We start from the raw sequence: 20259 nt of genomic DNA, 5'->3' as shown, positions 1-20259 counted from the left end.
AGATTCTTGCTCTCCCTGCACCCCTGCTTATGTGCACACACATGCCCATGCATGCTCTCTCTTCTTCTCTCTCAAAAAAGAAAAATCTTTTAAAAATTTTTAAAAATTATGTTAGTCACCGTACAGTACATCATTAGTTTTTGATGTTGTGTTCCATGATTCATTGTTTGCATATAACACCCAGTGCTCCATGCAATATGTGCCCTCCTTAATACCCATCACCTGGCTAACCCATCCCCCACCCCCCTCCCCTCTAAAAAAGAAAAATCTTCAATAAATAAATAAATGATGTCCCTTTTCCTATGCCTCTTACATGTCTTGATTTACAGACTACATTCTGGACTTCAGAATAGTAATATTATTTCTGTAACACAAAGGTCACTTGTCCTATCAAGGTACTCTTCATAGCTTGCATATGCAATGAGAGTAGTGGACAAAGTTAATTATGGGAAGGAAGTGTTGCAAATGGTTTACGAACAATCTCTGATGGCTGCCACATATAGGTTCTCAACTCTGCTTTGCCATCACTGAGCTGGGTGTCTTGGACAAATTAATTCATCTCTTGGAGCCTTAATATCTTTATCTATAAAATGGAAACAATATTAAGACCTACCTCATAAGGTTTGAGAATTGCTTGAGATAATCCATGTAATGTATATAGCAGAAGTTCCCCAAGTTTCTTGGTTCACGGTGGCTTTCTTGTGTCAGTAATTGTTTTCACAGCATCCTCAAGCCAAAAGAAATATTTAACACGTCTCTTTATTAAGTAATTAAGTACAAAAACCTTAATAGTAGTAGTTCATGCTCTGCCCAACAGATGTCACTGTGTTTCCCTCAAAAAGGTAAAATATAGTACCCCTGTGAGTTGGATATGGTACCCTGGTGTGCTTTGGTGCAGTCTGGGAATAGAACATTGCCAGGCACACAATTGGTGCTAAGTACATGGTATTTATTATTATTATTTTAAAATGTCTGTGATTATTATTAGGAAGGACCTGGGTACTAAAGAGGATGCTGACCTAGTAGTTTGACTCAGGTGTTGAATATCCCTGAGGAAGGATGCTTCCCTTTTTGGTACTAATCTCTTCTAGTCTCAGGTTTTTTCTAAGTCAGCACCAACTCACCCTAGCTTGAGAGGGGAGAGTAATTTCTATGTGCATAGAGAAGAAAACTTCATTCTCAAAGGAAGTGCCATTTTCTAGCTTCTAGTGATACCTAGTCAAAAATCACTCTTTCAGAAGGGACTTCTGTATGTTAGATTAAAAAAAATACTTTTTTCTTTTTCTTCCTGGCCTCTCCTACTCTCCTTTTTCTTCTCCTTCTTCCTTTACCTCTCTTCATATTCCTTTCAGCCAGTGCCTGAGACTTGGCCCCATCCCCATCATGATGAGGGGAGGCTGGAAACTTAATTCAGGAAAAAATGATTGGTTGTTCTCTGTTTTGAATCTCAGCTTGTCCTGTGAGCCACTAAGAATAGTGGGTACTGATAGTTCATTCTTGTATACCTCTTTCCTTTCCACCAAGGGAGCATAGGAAAACAAATTAAACAGAGAGATTCCAGAAGGTGGCCTGTGGGCTCGGATACCCTTGAAAAGCTGAGGGGGAGTAAATAAAGGTAAGAGCTGTGCTGAATTTCCAGCTCTCAGCAATTGAGGCCCATGAGGGATTTTTGACATTTTCCTAGAGGCTAGAGCTGACTTCAGTTCTATTTGGTTGTTTAGATTCACTGAAGGGAATCTAATGTCGGAGGTATAAGAAGGAATAGAATAGCAGACCTGTCCATGCACTGTTGACTCTGGGCCTCCTTGGTGCCGGCCAGCAGAGGTCGGGAGCGGCTGGCTGGCTTTTAGCCCCGGCCAGCCGGCGGCGTTTGCTTTGGCCGTTGGGGGAAAGAGCATTTTGTGGAAAGCCAGCCTTCCCAGCCAAGGGCCTATTTTCGTCTTGAATCTGTTGAGTGCAGCCTGAAGTCTAGGTCCAGGATCAACAGAGGCCATGGAAAATGGGATGGGATGCCTGGCAGTCAGAACTGTGGGCTTTGTCTTCCTGACCAGGGCATTCTGCCCTGAGCCTATGAAGGTAGGAATGATGGGGACTGGGGGTCCTTGTGGTATCAGGGCCAGAAAGAGCTAACTGCTTTTTGCATGATCACTGAAGCCCAGGATTGGCTGTAATATATCACTAAGCTCATCTCTTCCCAGGTCATCTAGTCTAGGAAGGTGGATGTGTGGCTAGAGCTGACATAGCTCCCAAAGTGCCTTAGCTCCCCTAAATAGGGGCCTCCACACACTGAGGGACCACTACACCACTGTGTCAATATCCTCACCAACCAATCATATACCACAGGAACACAGAGACATATTCGTTAGTTCCCTTTTTTTTCCCTGAGATCTCAAGGTCTTTCTGGGGAAACAAACCATTTTCATGAAGAGGTACTTTTAGTACAAGGCATGGTAGAGTGAGGCTTATGTGAGTAGCACAAAGAAGTGCTAAAGGAGTTCAGAGGAGGACAAGAGTGCTAGGAGAGACGTGGGTTTAGTTGGGTCCTGAAAAGTGAGTAAGAATGAGATAAAGATGTGATGAGAGTTTTCTTATGCTCTTAAGGCAGAAATCCTTTGAAACTGACTCAAAATATATCTTTGATTTACTGTAGAATCCTGGACTCCAGCCAGAATATATTCGGACTAGGATACCTGTATTGAGATGGTTCTGAACCTGAGTGACCAAAATGATGTGAACTTCTCAGACACTACAACTTGTCTAGAGCTGGAAGAGAATTAGAGTAATGTCTGGAGGCATGAATCATATTTCTCAAGTTCTTCCTTTACCCAGCTGTTCAACTGTATCCCAACCTGAAAGCTCTTCCATTGCTTTCAGGATGGCCACGCAACTGTATTTGGCATTCAAGGCCTTTCACACTCTGATCCCAACTTTCCCTTCCACCTGTTCTCTCATTCTTTTTGGAGGTTCTCAGCAATTTCACATAGGCTAAATCTCCTTCTTATCTCCTGAACCCGTGAGAAATAGCTTAAAGTTATTTGTGGGCTCAGAAGACTTTGGTACCAGTCCCCTTTATCTCTTTGAGAATTTGGGACTCTTTGTGAGGTCTCTTCATTCTCTTTCATATTTAATATTATCATTACATTTTTACTTAAGCGGAGTCCTATTAAGAGCTGATTCTTTGTTGCTGTAGATCAGGAGTCAGCACACTTATTCTGTAAAAGGCCAGATAGTAAATATTTTAGGCTCTGAGAACCATAGTGTCTTGGATGCAGCTACTCAACTCTGCCATGGTAGCAGGAAAGCAGCCATGGATAATATGTAAATAAATGAACATGGCTGTGTTCCAACAAAACTTTATGGTATGAAATTTGAATTTCAAAAAAAAAAGAAATTTGAATCTCATATACTTTTTCACATGTCACAAAATAGTTTTCTTTTGATTTTTTCAATCATTTGAAAATGTAAAAACCAGGGGCACCTGGGTGGCTCAGTCGTTAAGCATCTGCCTTCAGCTCAGGGCGTGATCCCAGTGTTCTGGGATCGAGCCCCACATCAGGCTCCTCTGCTAGGAGCCTGCTTCTTCCTCTCCCACTTCCCCTGCTTGTCTCTCTCTCACTGGCTGTCTCTCTCACTGGCTGTCTCTGTGTCAAATAAATAAATAAAATCTTTAAAAAAATGTAAAAACCATTCTTAGTTCACACTCTTCACAAAATAGGTGATGGTTGGATATGGCCTGCAAGCCCTAGTTTGCTAACCTCCGCTCTAGACGCCAGAACTTAGAGTACTGGGTGGATATTATGGGGGAGGGAGTGAGTTTGGTTCAAAATTTTAAAAAAGGATCAGAATTATAGGAAAATGTAATAAACTCCCTAGAAAGTTAAACTTACTCATTTTCACTGATGATATTAAAGCACCACTGGTTAGGGATGTCATAGAAGGATTCAAAGATTTTGTGGGGGCTTGGAATTGATGTTTTCTAAGTCTACAGGACTGTGCTTCTGTGAGTTTTTCTTCCTCCACATAACCATCATTTCCCAACTACCTACTGTCTTCCTTTAATTTTTGAAAGTCTGTGTGGTTGTCTCCCACTTTTCCCCATCTAGCATTTGATGATACTGTTTTAATTTGTTCTCTATCTTTTTCATATGTGTGCATATTTTTTCCCTTCCAGAAACCCAGGAGTTAATGTTAAAAGGGCAGAGTTCATTAGGCAACAGCTATACTGTTGCCTAGAAACCATCAAGGGCAGCTGCAAATTACTGCAGGGGCCTTTTGGGGAAGACGGTCTGACCCAACCATCAAGGCAAAGTAAAGAGCAAAAGAGATAATACATGTAAATGCCCTTTACTTATTATAAAAACAGAGTCTGACTCTGTTTTACAGAGTATCATATCCTTTTTTTACTCTACTAAAAGGAATCTAAATTTGCTTCAAGAAATTTCAGCTTCTTTTTTGCTCCCCTCCCTTCCACAGTGGTTTGATCCTGCTTCTTAGAATAGCATCCCCTTTCAGCCACTTCACAGTAGTCTGATCCTGTCTCACAGACTACTAGGCCCTTTATGTTCTTACTTTCCCTTTTCTTTCTATCCCTATCCCGCAGTGGTTTGATCACACCTTATAGAAAAGCATCCCTGTTTTGCTCCCTATAGATCTCAGTGGTTTGGTCCTGTCTGGAGAGCATCAGCATCTTTTCCCCTTCTGTCTTACACCAATAATTCGATCATACGTCATTGAGCATCAGTTTCTTTTAGCTCCTCCCCCGGGGTCTACAGTGGTTTGATCCTACCTCACAGACTATTAGGTCCTCTCTGATTCCCCCTCTAGCATCGCCACCACAAATGGTATGGTCCTTAGCATCAGGTCCTTTTTGTATCCCACACTGGCCTTGGAAGCAGATTGAAGCTGCTTCATCTCATTCCTGATTCAAATTGATCCCTTCAGTGGCTCGTTCTTGCATTAGCAACTTAAAACTGGCCCAAATGGGTTTACAGTGGTTAGAACTTGCTTATGACCAGTTCAAATCTTTTCTTGCAAGGAAAAATCAGTTCTGACCAGTTCAAATCTATTTTGACCAGTTTAAACTAATTCTGCAGAGCTGGAGCCTGAGGTCGGTAAACTCAGGAAGATGGCTGAAGACGATGCTGGTTCGAGCCAAAGCAAGGAATCAGGTACTTACAGAAGTTGAAACTGGGCTGAGAACTAGGAAAGAAAATAAATCAAATGAGAGAGGAAAATATAGGAGCCAGGGTTGGTTGAGGAAGGCTCAAAAGAGATTAGTTGCACCCAAACCTATTTTTTTGATAGGTAGAGGCCATTTTGAGGAGATAATGCAGGATTTTGGGTTCTGCCTTTGTATGTCTGGGAAGCAGTATGGAAGCTGATACCATCTAGCAGCCCCATCCCGCTGGAGCTGAGACTGGGTTATATGTGACCCCAGTGATACCTGGTTCTGCTATTCTTTGTGTTTGGCCTCTTCTCATGTTGCAATTATTAGAGTCCCAAACCACAAATGACAACATTCCCACCCTTTTAACTGTGGATGGTCATGATGCTTTTTAGCTGTTCAGGGATGCTATTTAGGTTAGAAGAAGGGATTGGTAAACCTTGAAGAAAAAAGCTAATTACAGTTGGTAAATCATTAAGTGAATAACTCAGTTAATTAGAATTGAGTTGAGGACTATACCTTGCAATTTTTCAGAGAGATGTTTAAGAGAAGGTGGTAGGTTGAGAACAGTATCTAATCTGTCGCCTGTGGGACTGGTTTTCTATCTCCTTATTATTGAATAAAGTAAAAATTGGCCTTCATTTTCTGGATTTCTCCCAGGTGGTTGTTTTTGCGAGGATTGTAGTAGGTATTGAAAGAAATGGAGGCTGGAAAATGGAATTTTTATAGATTGTAGCATCTCTAATTTGTGAAAATTTCTGCAGTGGGACAGTGGGCAGAGGTCAGATGCTTTGAGGATGAGTGATAGAATGCTGCAGGATTGAGGGTGGGGCTGAGGCTCTGGTTTGGTGCAGGATATATCAACATCTTTTTTGCAGATGGATGAGGCTTTAAGGCTGCTTACCTGTGCGGTAAGAAAAGAAAGGATTCTTAGAATGGCATAGTAGCTTAGCTGACTGGGAAGGAAATTGATCCTTTTGTGAAAGAATTTGGTTTAGGATCCTGTAATTTGAAAGATGTCTTTCAGGAAGATGGATTCAATTACCCACTGCCTATTTTTTGACATAGAAGAAAGGTGGCCATTTTAGTCAAGGCAGTTGAATGGCACTTTCAAATGTCAAGGTAGAAAAAAAAATCAAAAGATTTGGAGTCAGATAACCCAGGCTTTGAATTCTATTTCTGCTATTTGCTATATGGGCCTTAAGCAAATTATTTAACCTCCAAAAGACTTACTTTCCTCATTTGTGAGGTAAAGTTAATATCATCTACCCTAAAAGAAAAAGAACCTTTGAGTTTAATGCCTTTTGGAGCAAAGTAGCTGCCATTCAACATTTTTGTATGATTAAACTAAATTGTGTGACAGGGGTTATTTTTGTGTATGCATGGGGAAATAATACATAATTTAGCTTGATAAAGGCAGTTTTTAAAAAATCTTTCAACAATGTTAAACCCAAATGAAGCTAAACTGCAAAGTACAATATAAATGTCAGAAATTGTTAGTTTTATAATAATATGTTGATGATCATTAAAGTGACACTCAGAAAATCCACAGCATAAAATGGCTTCCAGTGTTTCAGACTCATAGATTTCTCTGGACCCAGATTCAGTTCCTACTTCATCCTGGACCTGTGGCCACTAGAAACCCTGAGATGTGGTATACGCCATCATAAACTGTGGTGACACAAGGCGGAGTATAAGAGATGGAGGAATCATGTAAGAGATATAGGTGATAGGTGTGGCCTGGTGTAAACAGGGTGGGGTGTAACAAACTATCTTTCAGCCACAAACATCCTGAAATTATTTATTGCAAGGCAAACCTGGATTACTTCACCTGGATTCTTTCACCCTCCCTGAAAACAGCAGGATCAGGTAAAGCAGCAACAGGAAGGGCAATAATGTGGAACTTCACGAATGTGGAAATCCTGATTCTGCCATTCATAGGTGATGGGGATGGGAGCCAGGTCAGGCATTAGAGCTTGAGCTGGAAAAACATTAAATTTCAGTATATTTTTGGCTATAATGGCTCCATTAGGGAGCTGTGTCCTGTATTCAGATTTGTGGGCTTGTAAATGTGGCCTTTTTGTTAAGGTCCTTTGACTAATAGATGCAAGTATGTGATAGTTATATCGGTGTACCTGTATTACTGCAAGGTGCATGATAAAGAATTTATTTTTATGACATCCTGGTTAACAAGGTGGAGAAAACATGAGCTGTAACATTGTTCCTTTAGTTGGAATCTGAAAGGTTTTTTTAAGTATATTATTTACTGAGCGCTTACTATATACCAAGCATTTTGCTAAGTACTTTATGCATTAATCATTTAATCCTGACAACAGCCTTCTGATCTATGTGTAATTAGCTCCATCCATACAGATGGGAAAACCATTTACAAAGGGCACTAACAATTAATTCTGTGTTTCTCTGGAGCAGAAATTCTTGAGAAGTGTGTGTGGAGTGAAAGGGAGGATGAGGGCACATTTTTTGAGGGGTTTAGTAGAATCACCTGGATGAAAGTTTTTCCAAACCGCATAGGTCTTTTCCCCATTATAGTACTTCCCTTAGAAGGCCTGCCCCTCCTTGGATATTTCAGATGTTTTGTGAGTTACTGTGATTAATGTGAATGGGCGATAGGAAGGGCCTTAAGATGTGTTGAAGGCAGGAAAAAGGTTGAGCTTCAATATTCTAAAAAGAGATCCTTAGTGGTAAGCTGTAGGGCTTTGTACCTGGGTCTGTCTTGGTTTCGGCATTTTAATTAATGATTGGATGGAGATGTAGAAAAGTGTGTTCATCAAATTTTAAGAGAGAACTAGAGTGGGAGGGGAAGTGTATATACTGGGTACCAGAACCAGGAGTCCAAGAAAAATTTACTAGACTGTAAATATGGTCCAAAAGCAATAAAATTAATTTGATAAGATTAAATGTAACATCTTGCATAAGTTAAATAAAATTTAAAAAATAATAATTCTATAAGATGCATATATGTTTAATATGGCTGCCAGAAAAGTTAATGTGAACTCAGTCTACATTAATAGTAGTAGGGAGTCTACAATGAAGGAGGTAATTATTCCACTCTTTTCTAGGTTTGTATGAACTACACCTCAACTACTGTGCTTAGTAATGGAGGCTATCTTTTAAAGAGGGACAAAGACAAAATAAAGGTTAAGAAAAGAAGCTTGAAGGGTAAAGCGGGACATGATTGCTGTCTTCTAGTATGTGCAAGGCTGTAATAAGAAAGAGGATTTTATCTGTACAATGTGACTCCAACGGACAGAATTAGGATTGTTAGGTGGAAGTTATGGCAGAGCTGACTAAAGATGAAATGGGCTGTGTTGGAAGGGAATGAGTTCCCTATCATAGGGAATGTTTAAGCAGAGACTAGCTGACTACTTGTTAGGGATTTAAGTTTTGCTGCAAAACCTCAAATGCAACCTTAATTGTTGCAGTACAGTGGATTGAGAGAATTGCCATGAGCATTTCTTGAATGTTGTCTGGTTGTTGGAGGTGGTGGTGATCAGAAACGGAGCTATAGGGTAACCCTGATAATAACCATTTAATCCAAGGAAACCTGGGGTTACCTGGTGTGACTCAGTCAGGGATGATACTGAAGGAATAAAAGCACTTACTAAGCACCCTATACATGCCTGGTGCTTTTACACACATTATTTCTTAATTTTCATAACAATCGGATGAATTACATATAATTAGCATTTCTTTTACAGAGGAGAGAAAGGAGGCTCAGAAAGGTTAAGTGACTTGCCCAAGTTCATGCAGCTAGTAAGTGACTTTGGGGGAGCATATCAGAGCATTCCTGTGCAGGGAAAGATGTGACAGAATTTCTACTTGTTACCTGATCACTTCTCCAGTTGAATAAAAACTTGGTATTGCCAGAGGCAAGTCAGAACTGTGAGGACAAGTGCGTCATGCTGGGCTGGATGCCTGGAGTAGATGAGAATATCATAAAGATATATGATCAGCCTCTAGTCCAGCAGTTCCTGGAGGATGGTGTTGGAATGCAATTGAGCTATTACACAGGCTAAATGGCATGACTGTTTATTCATAATGTCTGTACCTTATATGGAACAGAATGGCACAGCTGTCAAAGGACATAAAGATCTTCAAAGTCCAGACAAGCCTATCTATTTTGAAGAACAGAGAACTGTGGTCCTGAGAGGGGAAGGACTTTTCAAACCTGTTCCACTTAATGATTTTTCTCCTGATATTGCCAAGGAACTTATTTTTAAAAATGTAGTTTTGGGGGGGTGAACAAAAGGGGGAATGAACCATGAAAGACTATGGACTCTGAGAAACAAACTGAGGGCTTCAGAGGGGAGGGGGGTGGGGGAATAGGATAGGCTGGTGATGGGTATTAAGGAGGGCACGTATTGCATGGTGCACTGGGTGTTATACGCAAGCAATGAATCATCGAACTTTACATAAAAAACTTGGGATGTACTGTATGGTGAATAACAATATAATAAAAATATTATTATGAAAAAAACCCAAAAACTTGGGATGTACTGTATGGTGACTAACATAACATAATAAAAATTATTATTAAAAAATGTAGTTTAGCAAAATTAGGATTAGTGCTTCTTAAAGCAGATTTGTTTTTCAGAAAGGACCAACTCCCCTGTGAAATGTGCTACTCTGTTTTAGAGCTACAATGTAGATATGTAATGTTCTGGTTTCTACAACCCCCCCCCCCGGATTATAGAAATCAACATCATAGAAGTTAAAAGAGCACAAGCTTTAGAATCAGGTTAGATTTAATTCCTTTTTTGGAACCCATGGGAAATTCTTTAGTTTGAGACTTAGATTCATTATCTATGAAAATGGGAACAATAATAGTTCGATGTTTAACCATGTGGAGTCTGAGGTGCTTGTGAAAAATCCATGTGGAGAAATTAAGGAAAGGCTGAAGCTCAGGAGAATGACTGGATCTAATGATACAGATCCGAGAATCAACAGCCAAAGGGAAGCTACATAAAGCCACATGCATGGATGGCATTGCCTAGCAGAGGGATTTCTTCCACATGATGGCTCTTTAGCTATTTGAAGTTGATGATCATGTAATCCCAATTATTCAATTTTCTAGGCATGACATCCCTAGATCAAAGATATTTCTGAATGTTTTGAATTCCAGCCTCTTCATCAGCCAAATCATATTTTGGTTTTATCAGTCTTGAGGTGTAGTATTCTAAAACTAAACATATTACTCCTGGTATGGTGTGGAGTAAGAACAAGACCCTTAACTTCTTCATTTTATATGCTATACATTTTTGGTGACTCTGATGCAGGTTGTCCTTGACAGTACCCTGAGAAATACTGTTGTATGGCATAGAGAGTAGTGCATTTGACCATTTTAGTCCTTGGCATTGACTTGCTTCTAGCTCCCTGCCTGGTCTTGCTTCACTGCAGAATGCAGGCATGAAGTGATTGTGGGATATCACTAGCCTCCTCTCATTTCTTGATATCCAACACTTGGTTTTAGTGGAAAAGGTAAAACTTTTTTCCCTTGCTTTTTTATTTTTTTTTGAAGCTTCTTAGGCACTCTGGAACTTGCTTACTTGTATTTAGAAGTGCACTTCAATGGGAGCCACAATGACAGAGGACTCAAAAGGTAAGGTTCATTGGTTGGTGATTAGTGGCTTCTTACCTCCCCCCTCCAAATTTAATACACAATCGACCAAACTGAATTTCAGGTATATTAAACAGTTTTATGCAAAATACTAAAGACTTAAAAAATAGAATAAAATGTAGGTGAATAAATTAAACATGTAAATCTAAAACATGAAAACCTTGAAATACAAATGATAAACTGGAAAACTGCAACAAATATGAAAATTGCAGTTGATACTCATTTGTGGATTCAATTGATCTACTCACTAAAATTTATTTGTAACCCTGAAGTCAATACCTGCAGTGGTTTTGTGGTCATTTGTGAATATGCCCAGTGGCAACATTTGAATTGCCTGATGTGCACATTCCCAGCTGAGGTCCAACAAGGTGTTTCTCTGTTTTTTTGTTTTAGCTCTCATACTGTAAATAAGTGTAATTTTCATTCTATTTGGTGCCATGTTTTTCACATTTTTGTGCTTTTTCTTGGTGATTCTTTTTCAAAGAATTTATTTATTTATTTATTTATTTATTTATTTATTTATTTATTTAAGAGAGAGAGAGAGAGCAAGAGAGAGCGTGGGGGTGGGGGGAGGGAGAAGCAGACTCCTCGCCAAGCAGGAAGCCAGACATGGGGCTCCATCCCAGGACCCCGGAATCATGACCTGAGCTGAAGGCAAATGCTTAACCGACTGAACCACCCAGGCTCCCCTTTTCTTGGTGATTTTGCTGTTTAAAATGTCCCCCAAGTGTGATGCTGAAGTGCTTTATAGTGTTCTTGAGCACAAGAAGGCTGTGATGTGCCTTATAGAGAAAATACATATGTTAGATTAACTTAGTTCAGGCATGAGTTACAGTGCTATTGGCTGTGAGTTCAATGCTAGTGAATCAACAATGTGTGTTAAATAAAGTGTCTCTAAACAGAAACACATATCAACAATGTATGTATTGATTTATTGACAAAAATGTTGTGACCGAGTCTCACAGGAACCTAATTCTGTATTTCCCCAGGAACAATGGTTCATGATTTACTAATTTAGTGTTTGTAGTGACTTTTATAAAACATAACTACTGTGAATAATGAGAAATGACTGTACATAATTATGATTACTATACAGCATGCTAAGTATATCAAAATGAATGTAAATTGATTAAAAAAGAGCAAGATATCAGTCCAAAAAATAGGCAAAGGAAAAATATGTAAGTAATTTGCAGAGCAGGAAAAATAAACCATGTATATTAACATTATTGAAAAAATTCTTCATTTTACTGGTAGTAACCAAGGAAATCAAATTGAAGCAATGATGGCATGTCATTTTTTTTGTTGCCTATCAAACTAGAAAAAATAGGAAAGATAATACTCTATGCTGGTGAGAATGCAGTGATATAGTCATTCTTGTATATTGCCAGGGATTAAATTGGTATGTCATTTGTGGAAGTAGTTTGATGATACATTTCAACAGATCTAAAATTCTTAATATCTTACAACTCAGAAATTAAACTTTGAAGAGTTTTCCTGAGGCAATAGAAATTCAGATAAAGATTTATGTACCTTCACTATAACATTTGTGAAAATGAGAATGGGAATGAGAATCGAAATGTCCAAGAATAGGGGAATGGTTATATTGTGGATGGAAACAGGATAGAAAACTTACAAAACTATTAAAAATATTTTTAAAGAAAAGTTAATGAAATGGGAAAATGTTCATGGCTTAATTGATATAAGCATATTATGAAATATATGATAAAATCAAATTATGCTGAAATTATATATACAAAAGCCAAATCAACCTGGAAATAATTAAGTTTATTTAAGAGTAAAACAGATTTTATTGTATGTGTCTTTAATTTTTAACTACAAACTAGGGGTGGAGGGAATCACCTTACCTGCTGCCTGGTAATTAGCATTTGAACCTTATTTAGTTGGGCACATTTTAGGAGGTGGGACAATGTTTTTTTGTTAAAAAGGGAACTGGGAACCACTGGGCTGGACCAGACCAGGGAAGGACAGAAGTTGGGCACCCTCTCTCCCTCTTCCCCTATCTCCCTCTCTTCTCCTTCCCTTCCCCCTCTCCCTCTTCTCTTTCTTTCTCCCTCTTTCACTCTTTCACACCTTCTTTCCCTCCCTCCACTTTAGGTAATGCAGAGAAAAGAAAGATTAATTCAGATTTGGGTAAAGAGGTAATGTGAACATGATCTTGGAAGGCTTCAAGAAGGTGACATTTGAACTGAGTAATAAAGGATTTGCAGGATTTTTCTAGGTAGAAAATGCAGAGCAGATCTTGACCTTCTTAGCTTCTAAATGTCAATGATGCTACCATAGACTGTAAAAGCAATGCCTTTGAGAATCACTGAGAATGATTTTCCTTTGGTATGACTGCACCCAGAATTTTCTAGTGCTTTTCCTCAGATTTCAGGTGAGTTGTCATATTCTGATGCCCTGATGTTGGGATCAATAGAGGATGGACAGAGAAAAAAATCAAGAATTCTACATCATTTTGATGAATCAGGTATGTAGTATGGAGAATGGATTAAGTATGGGGAGATATTGGGGAGAAAAGGAGTAAAGAACAGATACTTGTTGAGAACAATGATTTGTTGTAGTATTACCATTTTTGTTTAATGTTCATGAGTGTACTTAACAAGCCCATGAAGTAGGCAATTATTCCAATTTTACAAATGACAAGAATGAAGGCCTAAAGGAGGGTAAGATAGTGGAGGTGGTGAGAAATGGATGTATGCGATTTACATTTTGGAAATAAAATTGAATGTAGCAGTCGCAAGGGTAAAAGACTTATTAATCAGCTTAACTGTAATGTGCAGATAACTATCAGGGCTCTGCTTAGTTCACAGGGTTGTGCCAAAAAGTTGGATGAAATAAGGGTTGTGACAATGCTCTGTTTACTGCAGACCGTTGTACCATGGGAGATGCTCAGCTTTGAGCTTTGGCAACTTGGCAGGATGCAAAGGCTATTAATGGAGGTGGGGACTGAAGAGGACGAGTATTTTGGAGGGAAGATGATATTCCCTAATTCTTCAACATCTCCTGTACTTGCCAATTCACCTGTCTCATGGCAATTCCTATTGTTTTTTTATCAGTGTATAGAGACTCCATCTATGTAAATATCTGTAAATGCATAGATTATCTCTGGAATGGTACACAAGAAACTTTTGACAGTGATTGCCTGCAAAGAGGGGACCTGGGCAGGAGTGGGAAAAACACTTTTCACTCTGTATCCTTTGTACCTTTTGAACTGTATACCATATGCATGTGTTATCTGCTTTAAAAAGGAAAATTATAAAACAGATTAAAGATAAAACAGAAAAAATGTCATACTGCCCCAATACATTTACATCTCCTGTACATTAACCTCAGAGTTTCCCCTGTGTCCTATGGTCTTACCTGTCCATGAAGCTTTTCTCTGACAAACCTATATCGTATCCTTTCTGCCCACTTGATGTGGAAGCCAGTGGGAAAAAGGAAATTTGAGTTAGCAAGTATTGACTACTTTTGTAAAAGATTAGTGGAGAAAAGAAAGGTATTAGGTAAAGTGGGACTTTGGGGTTAAGAGAAGGTTTCTAGTTTAGATATTTATTTGTGGCTAGGAGTGACTTTTGTACCTGTTTATAGGTGGAGTGGAAGAAGCTTGGAGAGAAGGGAGAAAAGTTGAAGATAAAGGAAAGGAAGGGTTTGTAAACAGGCTATTAGCTTACTCAAAATATCAGCAATATTGAAGTAGAGTTGCAAATGAATGTGTTTCTAGGGAACTGTTTAGAAATGGCTCTTAAAAAAACAAAAAGCTCTCTGTAAGGAACCAGATCCCAGACAGGCCCCTCTGTGGCCATTTACAATAGCAGCTCTTGGGTCTGCTGAGATCTATCAGGAATTCCTTCAACAAATGTTAAATGATTACTATGAGTAAGGCACAGCATTCAGCAAGGGTTGTGTGGCTTAATTAAATGTACTGACTTGATATTCACTAAGGGAAGAAAGTTTCTGTAAGAATAAGGATGCTTGAATATAATTCTGATGCTGGATTATGAGAGTCCAAATGCTGTGGATTCTAACAGAACCGCTACAGTGCTTGGTTCCTAGTAGGTGTTCAGTAAGTGTTTGTGACATAATTCGTTTATTGAGCACCTCCTATCAATCAAGCACTGTGCTAGGCTCTGGGACCACATAGATAAGTTAGACTAGGCCTTGCTTTTTCAGGTGCTTAGGTTTAGTGGTGGTTGCAATAAAGTGATGAGTTTTATGACAGAGGTACAAACAAGGGTAGGAGGTGACCTACTACAGAAACATCCAGATTACAGTGTGTTGAAGAGCGAATATGGACAGAAGAAGTGAAGACACTGAATGTAGACTGTTCTTTTGAGAAACTTGGTTAAGAAGAAAAGGAGATAATGTATGATTTTTGGTGCTATTGTAAATGGAATGGATTCCCTAATTTCTCTTTCTTCAGTCTCATTATTCATGTATAGAAATGCAACTGATTTCTGAGCAGTGATTTTGTATCCCGCCACATTACTGAATTGCTCTATAACTTCTAATAGTTTGGGAGTGGATTCCTTTGGGTTTTCCATATAGAGTATCATGTCATCTGTGAAGAGAGACAGTTTGACTTCTTCTTTACCAATTTGGATACCTTTTATCCCTTTTTGTTTTCTGATTGCTGTTGCAAGGACTTCTAGTACTATGTTGAATAATAACGGCGAGAGTGGGCATCTTTGTCGTGTTCCTGACCTTAAGGGAAAGGCTTTCAGCTTTTCCCCATTGAGAATGATATTCACTGTAGGCTTTTCATAGACAGTTTTTATGAAATTGAGGAATGTACCCTCTATCCCTACACTCTGAAGGGTTTTAATCAGGAAAGGATGTTGTATTTTGTCACATGCTTTTTCTGCATCAATTGAGAGGATCATATGGTTCTTGACTCTTTTCTTGTTGATATGATATATCATACTGATTGATTTGTGAATGCTGAAGCACCCTTGCATCCCAGGGATGAATCCCGCTTGGTCATGATGGATAATCCTTTTAATGTACTGTTGGATCCTATTAGCTAGGGTCTTGTTGAGAATTTTGGCGTCCATATTCATCAGGGAAATTGGTCTGTAAATTTCCTTTTTGATGGGGTCTTTGCCTGGCTTAGGGATCAAGGTAATACTGGCCTCATAGAATGAGTTTGGTAGTTTTCCTTCTGTTTCTATGTTTTGAAACAGCTTCAGGAAAATAGGTTATTTCTTCTTTGAATGTTTGGCAGGATTCCCTGGGGAATCCGTCAGGCCCTGGACTCTTGCTTTTTGGGAGGTTTTTGATCACTATTTCAGTCTCTTCATGATTAATTGGTCTGTTTAAAAAATCAATTTCTTCCTGTTTCAGTCTTGGTAGTTTATAGGTTTCCAGGAAGGCTTCCATTTCCTCCAGGTTGTTTAATTGATTGGCATAAAGCTGTTGATAAAAGTTTCTAATGATCCTTCCTATTTCATTGGTGTTGGTTGTGAACTCTCCCTTTTCATTCATAATTTTATTAATTGGGTCCTTTCTCTATTCTTTTGAATAAGTCTTGCCAGTGGCTTATCGATCTTATTTATTCTTTCAAAGAACCAGCTTCTAGTTCTGTTGGTTTGCTCTACTGTGCTCCTGGTTTCTAATTCATTGATCTCTGCTCTAATCTTGATCACCTGCTTTCTCGTGCATGGGTTAGGCTTGTTTTTCTGTTCCAACTCCAGCTTCTTGAGGTGAGAATATAAAAACTCCATTTTAGATTTTTCTATTCTTTTGAGTGAGGCTTGGATGGCTATGTATTTTCCCCTTCGGACAGACTTTGCAGTGTCCCATAGGGTTTGAAACATTGTGTTTTCATTTTTGTTGGTCTCCATAAATTGTTTGAATTGATTTTTAATTTCCTGGTTTACCAAATCATTCTTGAGCAGGATGGTACTTAGTTTACAAGTGTTTGAGTTCTTTCCAAATTTTTCCTTGTGATTGAGTTCCAATTTCAAAGCACTGTGGTCTGAGAAAATGCAGGGAATAATTTCAGTCTTTTGGTGTTGATTGAGACCTGTTTTGTGACCCAGTATATGGTCTATTCTGGAGAAAGTTCCATGTACATTTGAAAAGAACGAGTATTCTGTTGTTCTGGGGTGTAGTTCTCTGTATATATCTATGAGGTCCATCTGGTCTAGTATGTCATTCAAAGCTCTTGTTTCTTTGCTGATTTTCTGCTTAGGTGATCTGTCTATTGCTGAGAGTGGAGTGATGAGGTCCCCTACTAATAACGTATTTTTATCTATATGTCTCTTTATTCTGGTTAAGAGTTACCTTGTGTATTTAGCTGCTCCCCTGTTGGGGGCATAGATATTTATAATTGTCATATCCACTTGTTGGATACATCCTTTAAGAATAATATAGTGTCCTTCTGTATTTCTAACTACAGTCTTTAGTTTAAGATATAATCTGTCTGATATGAGAATTGTTACCCCAGCTTTATTACCCTAACCAGAAACATAAAGGATCTATATTCTAGAGACTAACAATCACTCTTGAAAGACAGTGAGGAAGACAAAAAGATGGAAAAATATTCCATGCTCATGGATCGGAAGAATTAACAGTTCAAATGTCTATGCTACCCAGAGCAATCTACACTTTCAATGCCACTCCAATCAAAATACCAATGACAGTTTTCAAAGAACTGGCACAAACAGCCTTTAAATTCGTATGGAACCAGAAAAGGCCCCGAATCACCAAGGAATTGTTGAAAAGGAAAAACAAAGCTGGAGGCATCACATTGCTGGATTTCAAGCTATACTACAAAGCTGTGATCACAAAGCCAGCTTGGTACTGGCACAAAAACAGACACATAGACCAATGGAACAGAATAGAGAACCCAGAAATGGACCCTTGGCTCTTTGGGCAGCTATTCTTTGACATAGCAGGAAAACACATCCAGTGGAAAAAAGACAGTCTCTTCAATACATGGTGCTGGGAAAATTGAACAGTTACATGCAAAAGAAAGAAACTTGACCACTCTCTCACACCATACACAAAGATAAACTCCAAATGGATGAAATACCTTGATGTGAAACAGGAATCCATCAAAATCCTAGAGGAGAATATAGGCTGCAACCTCTTTGACATCAGCCACAGCAACTTTTTTCATGGCACATCTCCAAAGGCAAGAGAAACAAAAGAAAAAATGAACTTGTGGGACTTCATCAAGGTAAAAACTTCTGCGTAGCCAAGGAAACCATCAAAAAAACAAAGAGAGAGCCCACAGAATGGGAGAAGATATTTGCAAATGACACTACAGATAAAAGACTGGTATCCATAATCTACAAAGAACTTCTCAAACTCAATACACGTGAAACAAATAATGAAATTTAAAAAATGGGCAGAAGATATGAACAAACACTTTTCCAATGATTACAAAATAAGGGAAGTCATTGATAAAAAGAGGTTACTTAGGGTATAGAAGTTATGGGAGAGAAAGCTGACCAGATATTTTTGGAAAAATCATTGTGTGGCACTGAGAATTTTTCTGAAGGAGGAGAATTTTTGGGTGGTATTAGGTCAAAATATGGTAAGTTAAGAGTGTGGAAAATATAGTGGATAATATAATGGCTTTGGGGCCCATGCTAGTTAAGGAAGAAAAATAGGTGGCAGGGGACCGGTAAATTGAGAGGAAAGAGGAGACCAAAGAATAGAAGTAGTAGGAATAAGGAAGTAAAAAGTCCTTAATGGGAAAAATGTACCTACAGAGAAGAATATATAAATTTAAGGTTTTAAAGGTGGGGCAGTTCTGAATGGTAAAAAGATCCTGGATGTGGCCATGGTTGTGGATAACTGAAATGCAAGGAAAGGTCACTAGAATTGAGCTGAGAAAGTGGTACTCTATGGTTTATCTTCATGGATGTTAAATTTCCTCCATAATGATACAAAGACTTGCATCAGGAGCCAAACATTCAATTTATGTTTGGAAGAAACCAGAATGTAAGCAGATGCCAGTGAGGAGGCTAACTAGTAGGAGAAAGCTAGTGCTTCACTTGTCATTTACCTACACTTCCAGATAAGGAGATATGTGAGAGAAGATGTGCTAAGAATTATGAGCTTGGTTTCCCCTCCTCAAAGGGCTTCTAAGGGAATGAGATGGTAGACTCAGATGTTTGTCCTGTGACTGTGGAGTCCAAGCAGCACCAGCTTCGAAAAGGTCTAGTCTGCAGGGTAAACCATTGTAGTGTTTGTGGCTAGCCAGTAGCATGCAACTCCTCAGAAGCAGTATAGGGATGAGGAGGAACTGAATCACATAAAGGAGACAGAAACAATATGTTCTAGGCTGAGTAATTCCTCAGAAAGTGTGGTGAGCTGCCGTCTGTCCATGGTCTTTATAAGAACAGTAGTGAACTGAACACATAAAAGTTTATCTCCTTGATGCCATGAAGGGAACATCAGGTAGTGAGACTAAGTTTTCCTTGTGTCCAGGACAGCGTTTGAGGTATAGTTTTGTTTAAGAATTGGCTCCAGAGTTTAGATCCTGGTGGGAGAGGTTTCCCAGAGGAAGAATAGTAACAATATAGAGGACCCAAACTTTGGAGGTACCTGAGAGGAAAACTCAGAGAAAATAGGGAATAGCTTCAAGAAGCCCCAAGCTATCCTCTCCAGGTAACAATGGCAAACAGTAATACAAATGATGACAACAGCTAACACATAGCACTTACTCTATACCAGGCAATACTTTAAGCACTTTGTGTAAATTTTTTTTTAAGAATTATAACAATCCTGTGAGGTATTAATATCCCCATTTTCCTAAAAGAAGTACACATGTTTTCCCAGGATTTATTCTCACTCTACTGCTTTACTGTGGGTCCTGGGTATGTACATTAGAGTAGAGACTGTTGCTTGGCTGAATCTTTGGAAACAGTTTTGGCTTTATAGTTTAGACCATGCTGTGGAAATTAGGTGTTGCTCTGAAGCAAACCTGACAGATAGAAGCCTTCACAGAAGTTTTCATAACATCTGAAGTTATAATTATAATAATATGCATATATATGCTTAAAAATATATGGACTATTTCTGGAAAGCAACACAGGAACTTTTAACAGTGTTTCCCTCTAGTGAGGTTAACTGTGTGCATGTATTGCGGTGTACATGTTTACCATGTGCATAGATTATCCTTTTAAAACTAAAACTAAAACAAAAAAGTGCAGATTGTAAAAGGGAATAACTTCTCAAATACTCCTCTGGAAAATTCCATTTCCCCCTTTCCATTTTCTCCTAAATAATGTTCTAAAACTGCATAATAAGACTTAGGGTAGGAGAAGTAATTTAACAGGAGTAGAGCTTGCTGCTGCAATTTTTGCCATTTTTTCCTGAGAGGGCTTATCGTATCTTATAACAGTCAAAATAGTTCCATAACAAACCTCAAATGTATACATTCTATATTTTATATTCCAACTAGAGAAAAATGTAGATATTTGCT

General features: G+C 38.7%; 1 long non-coding RNA gene across 1 annotated transcript; it reads left to right on the top strand.

Moving 5' to 3' along the window:
- The first annotated feature begins 4897 nt into the window (after positions 1-4897).
- LOC117797502 lies at positions 4898-14811 on the top strand. Its single transcript, XR_004622516.1, has 4 exons — positions 4898-5168; positions 10704-10784; positions 13191-13290; positions 13691-14811. It is a non-coding gene; the product is annotated as an uncharacterized LOC117797502 (long non-coding RNA).
- Positions 14812-20259: the final 5448 nt, after the last annotated feature.

This window comes from Ailuropoda melanoleuca, chromosome X (genome assembly GCF_002007445.2).
Source record: "Ailuropoda melanoleuca isolate Jingjing chromosome X, ASM200744v2, whole genome shotgun sequence".
NCBI classification, from domain to species: Eukaryota; Metazoa; Chordata; class Mammalia; order Carnivora; family Ursidae; genus Ailuropoda; species Ailuropoda melanoleuca.
This window is presented reverse-complemented; position numbering and strand designations above follow the sequence as displayed.